This window comes from Oryx dammah, unplaced genomic scaffold, assembly GCF_014754425.2.
Source record: "Oryx dammah isolate SB20612 unplaced genomic scaffold, SCBI_Odam_1.1 HiC_scaffold_23, whole genome shotgun sequence".
NCBI lineage: Eukaryota > Metazoa > Chordata > Mammalia > Artiodactyla > Bovidae > Oryx > Oryx dammah.
This window is the reverse complement of record NW_024070207.1, coordinates 113,313,181-113,325,718: the sequence shown is the minus strand read 5'-3', so window position 1 is coordinate 113,325,718 and position 12,538 is coordinate 113,313,181. Positions and strand designations below refer to the sequence as shown.

The following is a 12,538-nucleotide window of genomic DNA, read 5'->3' as shown; positions in this document are numbered from 1 at the left end:
TGGAAGTAACATGGCTTAACTTCTGCTATATTCTACTGATCCAAATAGCCATAGAAATTCACCTGGTTTCAGGAGGAGAGAATATATACCACCTCTCTATGAGAGAATGGCAAAGTACATTTTAAGAAGAGAATGTAGAATGAGAGATATGGTTATGGCCATCATTAGAAAATATAGTCTCCGACAATATACATTTTTTAACTTGTACAAATAATAATATATTCGGTGCTGAAAATTTTGAATACATATAGGTATAATTCTTTTGTAACATTAAACAGGACTTATAATCTGCTAAGGAAAATAGAAGCACAGTCAACTTTGGGGTGTTTCATACCTATATGAAAATCATATTTTCTAATCCCAGTGTTGATTCTTTGGTGTTTGTGCTGCTTCCAGATATAAAAAGCAGTCTGAGAGATAGTTTGAGTGCTTAAATACTGAGAATTTTGAACATTTGATGATTAATGGGGGGTCAGCAAGACAAAGTATATAAAGACAAAGTCATCTCAGAAAACTCAGTGGATGTTTATTCCACTTACAGAATGTTATAGAGAACTATTCCTTTTTAAAACTTCACTTAATGTGGAGCTTTATTCCACTTTTCCTTTCTTACCTTTGATATGTTTACTTTCCTAATTCAATTATAAGAATATTTTCAGAATTGCTTTCATGCCTTTTCAAAGTGTTCCATGTGTAATACCCCCATTTGATCCTCTGTAGTGCTGTCAGTCATTTGTAATGCAACTAGAACAATTAAGTAACAACTTTGTATTGTCATTTAAAATATTCATTTGCACAGTAGAGCCTGAGAAGATAAAAGATGGTAAATCAATGTCATGGCAAATCACAAGGCCACTAAAACAGTATCTAAGAATATACATTGTCAGGGGAAATGTGCATAATATATTAATTTTAATATCAAACTGTATGTATATACATTGCAATATGTGTTGTTTCAATTACATGTGTGTATATGAAGAAAATGTCAAGAGGGTAGTGAGATTATAGATAATTTCATTTGCTTCTTTATGCTATTTTGTATTTTCCAAGTTTTCTACAGTGAACATGTATTAGGATTTTAACTCAAAACTAAAAGTTTATACATGTAAAAGCAAGGTCAAAAGAAAATAGTAAGAGAAAAAATCCTCAACACCATCCCTGATGAGGTTTGTATACATCTTTAATTTACCTAATTTTCATTATATTGCTGTGCATCCAACCATTTAACCAATCCTGAAAAGTAGAGTAACTTCCACTTCATATCTTTTGAGAGGTACATTTCAATTGACACAGTTATACTACCTGGATAGATCTCATTGAAACATGGTTATACTTACAAGAGAAACACAAAGCAAAGTGTTATCAACAAATTCTACTTGTAAAATTATAATGGTGGAAAACTGTATTACCAGTCTAAACTACTAAGAGTTGTGAATTTACACTTGATTCTACAGTTATATTTGTCATTAATATAAGAGAGTGGAATGGAGTCCTTTTTGAGATGGCTTGACCTTTTAAATTCATATTCCCACTTCAAATGACTCATTTGGTGAGAGCAACAATGTCACACACCAATATGAATAGAGAAGAGGGAGCAAACATAAGAATGGAGGAGACAGAAGCAGCATTTTATAATTTATCAATATATGAAAGCTTACAATTAGTTTTTATTTAAAAAATAAGTACTGGAAGAATAAGTGGATGTTGTGAATATGTGGCAACAGACAGCACGATGGGCCCATGAACTGTAATGATGAATCAAGCATTTGAGCTGTGAGTCAAAGTGTAGCACATCTACTGCTATGTGTGAGTAAAAAAGTAATCCTTGTGTTTCATTCCTGTCTTGCATCGCACTCATTTAACAGGTTTACCAAGTATTACACAGGTAAATTGATATATTTTAACCAAATAAATGCAAATACTTATAAATTACAAAGGATAATTTCCAAGGATTTATGGGGGACATTTATTCAATCATCATATTACACAGTTGCTATAACTCATAGAGAGAGTACCTCTTGGTTTTCTTTCTACCTATCTGGCAACTCTTCAATCTACCTTACGAGTACCTCCTCTTCTCCCCTCCCTTTTTGATTTTGCTGCTGCCACAAATCCACATTCTGTCCTCTTTTCTTTTCACACTGGATAATCTTTTGGGGAGGTTCTACCTTCAGCCATGGCTTCCACCAATACTAACAACAAATGACTAACATCTATGTCACCAATCAGAATATCTCTTCTGTGTTTCAGACCCATAAATCCAACAACTTCTAGACACCTCATCTGAAAGTGCCAGAAGGACTTCAAACTCACAGAGTCTAAAACTGATCTCATGATTTTCCCAACCAAACATGGCATAACTTCAGCATCAGGCCTTCATTTCTTCTTCCGATTATAGAAAAAACATTCAAACTACCCTCTACACTTCCAATTGTGTGACTTTCAAATATTCAATTCAGCACTTGGGAATTTGGAGGGAATCATTCCATTGTTTAAAATTCTCCATTATCTCCCTATTGTTTTCAAGACTGTTATTCTAACTGCCTAGGTCTCCAGTCTTAACTCTTATCTCTCACTTCAGTTCCTTACTGAACTACTTGCAATTAGGGTAAAATTAGACCCTTTAGATTACAGGAAATGGAGACTAATTCTATCCACCTAAGGTATTTGGGGTTGTTGCAAAACTTTTATTGTAGCAGGAAAGAATCTCACACAAAACTAGGAATAGCTGCCACTCAGGACCTAAGGCATCAAGACAATTGGTCAACCCTTAAGCACCAAGATTCTATGGAAATTTTCAGTAGTGTTCTAACACTATTCTTTTCACTCCATGCTATCTTTATCTTTCTATATTATGTCTCTTTCTACTAGCAATTATTTGATACTTTCCATACTTCGTTGAGATGCCAAAGGTACAGTCGATGATTGACACAATTAATTGTCATTACTTTTCTAGGCCCAGTTTTGGGCCACAAATTTCCTCCTATATTACTAGCCAGCCAACCAGGGTTGTCAGCTCTTGAAGCATTCCTAGCCATTAAGTGGCTAATGTTCACCAAGATGCCTTTCCTCAGGCTGGAAGATTGAGTTAGGCAATTCTCAAAAAGAGATAATGGGCTTTCTGCTGTAGGCCCGAGTGGTTGCTGTCGAAATGGACAAGTTCACAAAACTCGGGAAGGTGATGCTCAGTCAGACAGTTCAGTCACTCAGGCATGTCCAACTCTTCGCAACGTCATGGACCCCAGTACACCAGGCCACTCTGTCCATCACCAACTCCCGGAGCTTACTCAAACTCATGTCCATTTAGTGAGTGATGACATCTAACCATCTCATCCTATGTTCTCCCCTTCTCCTCCTGCCTTCAGTCTTTCCCACGTTCAGGGTCTTTTCCAATGAGTCAGCTCTTCACATCAGGTAGCCAAAGTATTGGAGTTTTAGCTTCAACATCAGTCCTTCCAGTGAATATTCAGGACTGATTTCCTTTAGGATGGACTGGTTGGATCTCCTTGCAGTCCAAGGGACTCTCAAGAGTCTTCTCCAACACCACAGTTCAAAAGCATCAACACTTCAGCACTCAGCTTTCTTTATAGTCCAATTCTCACATCCATACGTGACTACTGGAAAAATCATAGCCTTGACTAGACGGACTATCATTGGCAAAGTAATGTCTCTGCTTTTTAATATGCTGTCTAAGTTGATCATAACTTTTCTTCCAAAGAGTAAGCATCTTTTAATTTCATGACTACAGTCACCATCTGCAGTGATTTTGGAGCCCCCCCCCAAATTAAAGTCTGCCACTGTTTCCACTGTTTTCCCATCTATTTGCCATGAAATATGGGACCAGATGCCATGATCTTAGTTTTCTGAAAGTTGAGCTTTAAGCCAACTTTTTTACTCTCCTCTTTCACTTTCATCAAAAGGCTCTTTAGTTCTTCTTCGCTTTCTGCCATAAGCGTGGTGTCATCTGTGTTTCTGAGGTTATTGATATTTTTCCCAGCGATCTTGATTCCAGCTTGTGCTTCATCCAGCCCAGCGTTTCTCATGATGTATTCTGCATATAAGTTAAATAAGCAGGGTGACAATATACAGCCTTGACGTACTCCTTTTCCTATTTGGAACTAGTCTGTTGTTCCATGTCCAGTTCTAACTGTTTCTTCCTGACCTGAATACAGATTTCTCAGGAGGCAGGTCAGGTGGTCTGGTATTCCAATCTCTTTCAGAATTTTCCACAGTCTGTTGTGATCCACACAGTCAAAGGCTTTGGCATAATCAATAATGCAGAAGTAGATATTTTTCTGGAACTCTCTTGCTTTTTAGATGATCCAGCACATGTTGGCAATTTGATCTCTGGTTCCTCTGCCTTTTGTAAATCCAGAAGTTCACATATTATTGAAGCCTGGCTTGGAGAATTTTGAGCATTACTTTACTAGCATGTGAAATCAGTGCAATTGTGCAGTAGTTTGAGCATTCTTTGGCATTGATTTTCTTTGCGATTGGAATGAAAACAACTTTTCCAGTCCTGTGGCCACTGCTGAGTTGTCCACATTTTCTGGCATATTGAGTACAGCACTTTCATGGCATCATCTTTCAGGATTTGAAATAGCTCAATTGGAATTCCATCACCTCCACTAGCTTTTTTCATAGTGATGCTTCCTAAGGCCACTTGAATTTGCATTCCAGGATGTCTGGCTCTAGGTGAGTAATCACACCATTGTGGTGTGAAGATCTTTTTTGTATAGTTCTTCTGCGTATTGTTGCCACTTCTTCTTAATATCTTCTGCTTCTGTTAGGTTCATACCATTTCTGTCCTTTATCAAGCCCATCTTTGCATGAAATATTCCCTTAGTATCTCTGGTTTTCTTGAAGAGATCTCTAGTCTTTCCCATTCTATTGTTTTCCTCTATTTCTTTGCACTGATCACTGAGGAAGTCTTTGTTATCTCTCCTTGCTATTCTTTGGAACTCTGCATTCAGATGGGTATATCTTTCCTTTTCTCCTTTGCTTTTCATTTCTCTTCTTTTCGCAGCTATATGTAACGCCTCCTCAGACAGCCATTTTTCTTTTTTGCATTTCTTTTTTTGGGGATGGTCTTGATCCCTGTCTCCTATACAATGTCACAAACCTCCATCCATAGTTCATCAGGCACTCTATTTGTCAGATCTAGTCCCTTAAATCTATTTCTCACTTCCACTGAATAATCCTAAGGGATTTGATTTAGGTCATACCTGAATGGTCTGGTGGTTTTCCCCACTTTCTTCAATTTAAGTCTGAATTTGGCAATAAGGAGTTCATGATCTGAGCCACAGTCATCTCTTGGTCTTGTTTTTGGTGACTGTATAGAGCTTCTCCATCTTTGGCTGCAAAGAATATAATCAATCTGATTTTGGTGTTGACCATCTGGTGATGTCCATGTGTAGAGTCTTCTCTTGTGTTGTTGGAAGAGGGTGTTTGCTATGAGCAGTGCATTTTCTTGGCAAAACTCTATTAGCCTTTGCCCTGCTTCATTCCATATTCCAAGGCCAAATTTGCCTGTTACTCCAGGTGTTTCTTGACTCCCTACTTTTGCATTCCAGTCCCTTATAATGAAAAGGACATCTTTTGGGGGTGTTAGTTCTAAAAGTTCTTGTAGGTCTTCATAGAACTGTTTAACTTCAGCTTTTCAGCATTACTGGTCAGAGCATAGACTTGGATTACTGTGACATTGAATGGTTTGCCTTGGAAATGAACAGAGATCATTCAGTCATTTTCGAGATTGAATCCAAGTACTGCATTTCAGACTCTTTTGTTGACTATGATGGCTACTCCATTTCTTCTAAAGGATTCTTGCCCGCAGTAGTAGATATAATGGTCATCTGAGTTAAATTCACCCATTCCAGTCTATTTTAGTTCATTGATTTCTAAAATGTCGACATTCACTCTTGCAATCTCCTGTTTGACCCCTTCCAATTTGCCTTGATTCATGGACCTAACATTCCAGGTTTCTATGTAATACTGCTCTTTACAGCATTGGACCTTGCTTTCATCACCAGTCACATCCACAACTGGGTACTGTTTTTGCTTTGGCTCCATCCCTTCATTCTTTCTGGAGTTATTTCTCCACTGATCTCCAGTAGCATATTGGGCACCTACTGACCTGGGGAGTTCCTCTTTCAGTATCTTATCTTTTTGCCTTTTCATACTGTTCATGGGGTTCTCAAGGCAAGAATACTGAAGTGGTTTGCCATTCCCTTCTCCAGTGGACCACATTCTGTCAGACCTCTCCACCATAACCCTCCCATCTTGGGTGGCCCCACACGGCATGGCCTAGTTTCATTGAGTTAGCCAAGGCTGTGGTCCATGTGATTAGATTGGTTAGTTTTCTGTGATTATGGTTTTCAGTCTGTCTGCCCTCTGATGGAGAAGGATAAGAGCCTTATGGAAGCTTCCTGATGGGAGAGACTGACTGAGGGGGAAACTGAGTCTTGTTCTGATGGGGAGGTGTATGCTCAGTAAATCTTTAATCCAATTTTCTGTTGATGGGTGGAGCTGTGTTCCCTCCCTGCTATTTACCTGGGGCCAAACTATGGTGGAGGTAATGAAGATAATGGTGACCCTTCAAAAGATCCCATGCATGCACTGCTACACCAGTGCCCCCAACCCTGCAGCAGGCCACTGCTGACCCACGCCTCTGCTGGAGACTCCTGGACACTCACAGGCAAGTCTGGGTCAGTCTCTTGTGGGGCCACTGCTCCTTTCTCCTGGGTCTTGGTGCACAAGGTTATATTCATACCCTCCAAGAGTCTATTTCCCAGTCCTGAGTAAGTTCTGGCAGCTCTATGGTGGGGTTAATGGTGACCTCCTCCAAGAGGGCTTATGTTTCTCTGACCCCAGGTGATGCTGGTGAGGCTGTTCCTGGCCAGTTGCTATTCTGGACACAAAGTGATCATCATGAAGAACATTGATGATGGCATCTCAGATTGACCCTACAGCCATGCTCTGGTAGCTAGAATTGATCGCTATCCCTACAAAGTGCCATGGGCAAGAAGAAAATGGGCAAGAGATCAAAGATCAAGTCTTTTGTGAAACTTTATCATCACCTCATGCCCACAAGGTTTTCTGTCAATAGCCCCTTGGACAAAACTGTTGTCAACAGGGATGTCTTCAGAGACTCTTCTTTCAAATGGCAAGGCTCAATGAGAGGCCAAGGTCAAGTTCAAGGAGAGATACAAGACTGGCAAGAATAAACGGTTCTTCCAGAAGCTGTGGTTTTAGTTTTATTTCAGTCAGTAAAAATACAAAAAATAAATAAATAAATAAAGAGAGAGAGATAGTGGGCTTGTCAGTGACAACTAGCACATACAGTGGATAAAATAGTTACAAACTATGAATTGAGGTAGGCAAAAATATAAATTTTATTTCTCTATAACTGAACTAAATCCCTATTTTGAAACTTTATTCTAGTGATAGCAAAAAGTCAGAGTTTGTTAATTTAAGGTAAGTCACTCAATTCAGGATTTTCTAGGTCAAAAAAGAGTTCTTCCCTTACCACTTTTTCACATTTCTTAGTTTGGGTGCCATAAAAGCAACATCTGAGATGGAGAATTGGATTCTAGTAGTTTATATGAGGTGTATCTTTGGAAACTAACAATGAGAGAGCAAAAAAACTGAGACATGGGAGAAGAAAAAAACAGTACAGATTTTTTTTATTGAGCTGTTGGCAATTGGGGTTCTATCCCACTGTGACCCCTTAATAGCTGGTTAGAATGCAACCCATTATTGCCTTTGGAAAATAGGGTGTTGGAACACTTATCTTTCAATGCTCACTCCTCATTGGTTTAAAATTTTTCCTGGAGGCATTAATTGCCCTGTACTTTTGCACTACCTTGCACGCAGGTTGAGAAAACCCCTGTATCTTCAGAAAATGTCCTAAGACAATAAAGTATAAATCTTGTGTGCATACTTGGGGTAGTTTGCTGAGCACACAAGAACGATCCACTGGAGTTGCAATTACTATCTGAGGATTGCCAAAAGAATGTGATATGGGACACCAAAATGTTCTACCACAGTCCAGGAGAAAAGACATGGTGACCACTGTGTGAGTGATATCCAGGTGTCAGAATCTATCCACGATGGAATCTACTGTGACAATTAAGGCTCCATTTATCTAGTCTTTATCTTCTAGCTCTGCTCAGATTTGGAGGCATCCTCATTTCCTTCTAGTCTCCAATTGTCAAGGAAATGCAGGGAAATCTGTGCCCTCCTTCCTATGACCATACAGCCCCATATGTCCTTTACCATCTTTACACTCAGCTCCTTCTTCTTTCCTCACAGGAAGAGGTCTGGGATGGGGGCTCAAGGAGCAGTTTTCAGAAATGAGACCTGAGGACCCATTGTCAGGGATGCACACCAAAATCTATATCAATAATTGTGTCTCCTTCTGAATAACCAACAAATCACAGAAGAAATCAAAAAAGAAATCAAAATATGCATAGAAACAAAAAATGAAAACACAACAACCCAAAACCTATGGGATTCAGTAAAAGCAGTACTAAGGGGAAGGTTCATATCAATACAAGCCTATCTCAAGAAACAGGAGAGAAATCAGTAAATAACCTAACTCTACACCTAAAGCAACTAGAAAAAGAAGAAATGAAGCATCCCAGGGTTAGTAGAAGGAAAGAAATCATAAAAATTAGGGCAGAAATAAATGCAAAAGAAACAAAGGAGACCATAGCCAAAATCAACAAAGCCAAGAGCTGGTTCTTTGAGAAGATAAATAAAATAGACAAACCAGTAGCCAGACTCATCAAGAAGAAAAGGGAGAAGAATCAAATCAACAAAATTGAAATGAAAATGAGGAAATCACAACAGACAATACAGAAATACAAAAGATCATAAGAGACTACTATCAGCAACTATGTGCCAATGAAATGGACAACTTGGAAGAAATTGACAAATTCTTAGAAAAGTATAACTCTCCAAAACTTACCAAGGAGAAATAGAAAATCTTAAGAGACCCATCACAAGCACAGAAATTGAAACTGTATTCAGAAATCTTCCAACAAACAAAAGCCCAGGACCAGATGGCTTCACAGCTGAATTCTACCAAAAATTTAGAGAAGAGCTAACACCTATCCTACTCAAACTCTTCTAGAAAATTGCAGAGGAAGGTCAACTTCCAAACTCATTCTATGAGGCCATCATCACCCTAATATCAAAACCAGACAAAGATGCCACACAAAAAAAGAAAACTACAGCCCAATATCACTGATGAACACAGATGCAAAAATCCTTAACACAATTCTAGCAAACAGAATCCAACAACATATTTAAAAGATCATACAAATGTATTCTTTTTAATGGCTGAGTAATACTCCATTGTGTATATGTACCACAGCTTTCTTATTTATTCATCTGCTGATGGACATCTAGGTTGCTTCCATGTCCTGGCTATTATAAACAGTGTTGCGATGAACATTGGGGTACATGTGTCTCTTTCAATTCTGGTTTCCTTAGTGTATATGCCCAGCAGTGGGATTGCTGGGTCATAGGGCAGTTCTATTTCCAGTTTCTTAAGGAATCTCCACACTCTTCTACATAGTGGCTGTACTAGTTTGCATTCCCACCAACAGTGTAAGAGGGTTCCCTTTTCTCCACACCCTCTCCAGCATTTATTGCTTGTAGACTTTTGGATCACAGCCATTCTGACTGGTATGAAATGGTACCTCATTGTGGTCTTGATTTGTATTTCTCTGATAATGAGTGATGTTGAGCATCTTTTCATGTGTTTGTTACCCATCTGTATGTCTTCTTTGGAGAAATGTCTATTCAGTTCTTTGGCCCATTTTTTGATTGGGTCATTTATTTTTCTGGAATTGAGCTGTAGGAGTTGCTTGTATATTTTTGAGATTAGTTGTTTGTCAGTTGCTTCATTTGCTATTATTTCTCCCATTCTGAAGGCTGTCTTTTCACCTTGCTTATAGTTTCCTTTGTTGTGCAGAAGCTTTTAAGTTTAATTAGGTCTCATTTGTTTATTTTTGCTTTTATTTCCAGTATTCTGGGAGGTGGGTCATAGAGGATCCTGCTGTGATTTATGTTGGAGAGTGTTTTGCCTATGTTCTCCTCTATATTAAAAAAAAAAGTCTACAAGCAATAAATGCTGGAGAGGGTGTGGAGAAAATGGAACCCTCTTACACTGTTGGTAGGAACGCAAACTAGTAGAGCCACTATGGAGAACAGTGTGGAGTTTCCTTAAAAAAACTGGAAATAGAACTGCCTTATGACCCAGCAATCCCACTGCTGGGCATACACACCGAGGAAACCAGAATTGAAAGAGACACATGTACTCCAATGTTCATCACAGCACTGTTTATAATAGCCAGGACATGGAAGGAACCTAGATGTCCATCAGTAGATGAATGGATAAGAAAGCTGTGGTACATACCCACAATGGAACATTACTCAGCTATTAAAAAGAATGCATTTGAACCAGTTCTAATGAGGTGGATGAAACTGGAGCCTATTATACAGACAGAAGTAAGTCAGAAAGAAAAACACCAATACAGTATATTAATGCATATGTATGGAATTTAGAAAGATGGTAACAATGGCCCTGTATGAGAGACAGCAAAAGAGACACAGATATAAAGAACAGACTTTTGGACTCTGTGGGAGATGGCGAGGGTGGGATGATCTGAGAGAACAGCATTGAAACATGTATATTATCATATATGAAATAGATCGCCAGTCCAGGTTTGATGCATGAGGCAGGGTGCTCAGGGCTGGTGCACTGGGATGACCCAGAGCGATGGGATGGGAAGGGAGGTGGGAGGGGGTTCAGGATGGGGAGCACACGTACACCCATGGCTGATTCAGGTCAATGTATGGCAAAAACTACCACAATATTGTAAAGTAATTAGCCTCCAATTAAAATAAATTTTTTAAAAAATGTGTTTCCTGACCCTCTAATCCTTTAGTCCAGTCTGTGAGAACTCTATCTAATTTAAACAGGTGGCGAAAACTGACATGACTTATTTTGTATTTTTTCATGTCTTCTATTTATGTCATAAACTTTGTCTCCTGAACCCTTGAGGCTCTGACTCTTCAACTCAAAATTTTTTACTCTTAACATTATCATCTCTTTGGGGAGCTTCAAAGGGCTGTTTTGAGCCTAAAAAGTTGAGCACTGACTCCTTTCTTTGCCCTGTGTATTTCTTATAAGCATAGAATATTCTCTCATGCTGGGTCTCCAGGAACAGATCATGAGATGAAGATTTGTGTGAAAGTAGTTTATTAAGACATGTTCTCCTAAAAAGACAGTAGAGGGATATGAAATTGGAATAAGGAAAGGAAGGAGCCAAGCAAGCATGTAATATTAAGCTAAGTCCTATAAGAAAGTAACTTTGACTCTACCTCAGAGTCTATCCCCAGAGACAATAGAGGTCACTCCTCAAAGTGTTCCCCCTCATGGGACATGAGTTGGAATATTTATCCTCTCATCTCATCCCATCAGTAACTGGTTAAGAGTTGCCTTCTGGGAGAGGAGAAAAGGAGGGAGAGAATGTGGAGACTGGCATAAAATCCCAGTCTGCAAATTCTGTTCTGTCAGTATCTGTTAGGACTATGTTTACCATTATCTGAATGAATGATCAGTTTGAGAAACAAGAAATAATAGGGAAAGAAACACAGGATAATGTTTCAGAATATAATCGTACCCTGCATATTTGGTAGGTTTAACTCCTGTGCCCTCTTGCATCACCATGAATTTTATAAGAGGATATTAAGTTTTGCATGCTCTCCTTTTCCTTCAGGGCAATTGCTCTTTATGCAAACCTTAGTCTCCCCAGTCACCACTCTCTTTCTGCTCTCATTATATACTCCGAGAATAAGTCTGTCAATGTTGGGTTTCCCCTATTAAAATTTGTAGTCCTTAAGAGCAGAGACCAGCTTGTTCTTTTCAGTATACTCGTGTCCAAATGTTCTGTGAATGCTTATGAAAGAATGGGCTTCCCTGGTGGCTCAGATGATAAAGAATCCACCTACAATGCAGGAGATCCAGATTCGATCCCTGGCTTGGGAAGAGACCCCAGAGAAGGGAATGGGAATCACTACACACTCCAATATTCTTGTGTGGAAAATCCCATGGACAGAGGAGCCTGGTGGGCTACAGTCCATGGGGTTGCAAAGAGTCAGACATGACTGAGCAAATAAGCATACACACATGAAAGAATAGACGAAGATGGACAGTTCATTTGGTTCAGTTCAGTTCAGTCGCTCAGTTGTGTCCAACTCTTTGTGACCCCATGGACTGCAGCACGCCAGGCCTCCCTGTCCATCACCAACTCCCGGAGTTTAGTCAAACTCATGTCCATTGAGTTGGTGATGACATCTAACCATCTCATCCTATGTCGTCCCCTTCTCCTCCCACCTTTAATCTTTCCCAGCATCAGGGTCTTTTCAAATGAGTCAGCTCTTTGCATCAGGGGGCAAAAATATTGGAGTTTCAGCTTCAACATCAGTCCTTCCAATGAATATTCAAGACTGATTTCCTTTAGGATGG

At 39.2% G+C, this 12,538-nt stretch overlaps 1 pseudogene; it reads left to right on the top strand.

The window, feature by feature from the left end:
- The first annotated feature begins 3,151 nt into the window (after positions 1 to 3,151).
- Positions 3,152 to 7,251, top strand: LOC120882641 (annotated as a pseudogene).
- Positions 7,252 to 12,538: the final 5,287 nt, after the last annotated feature.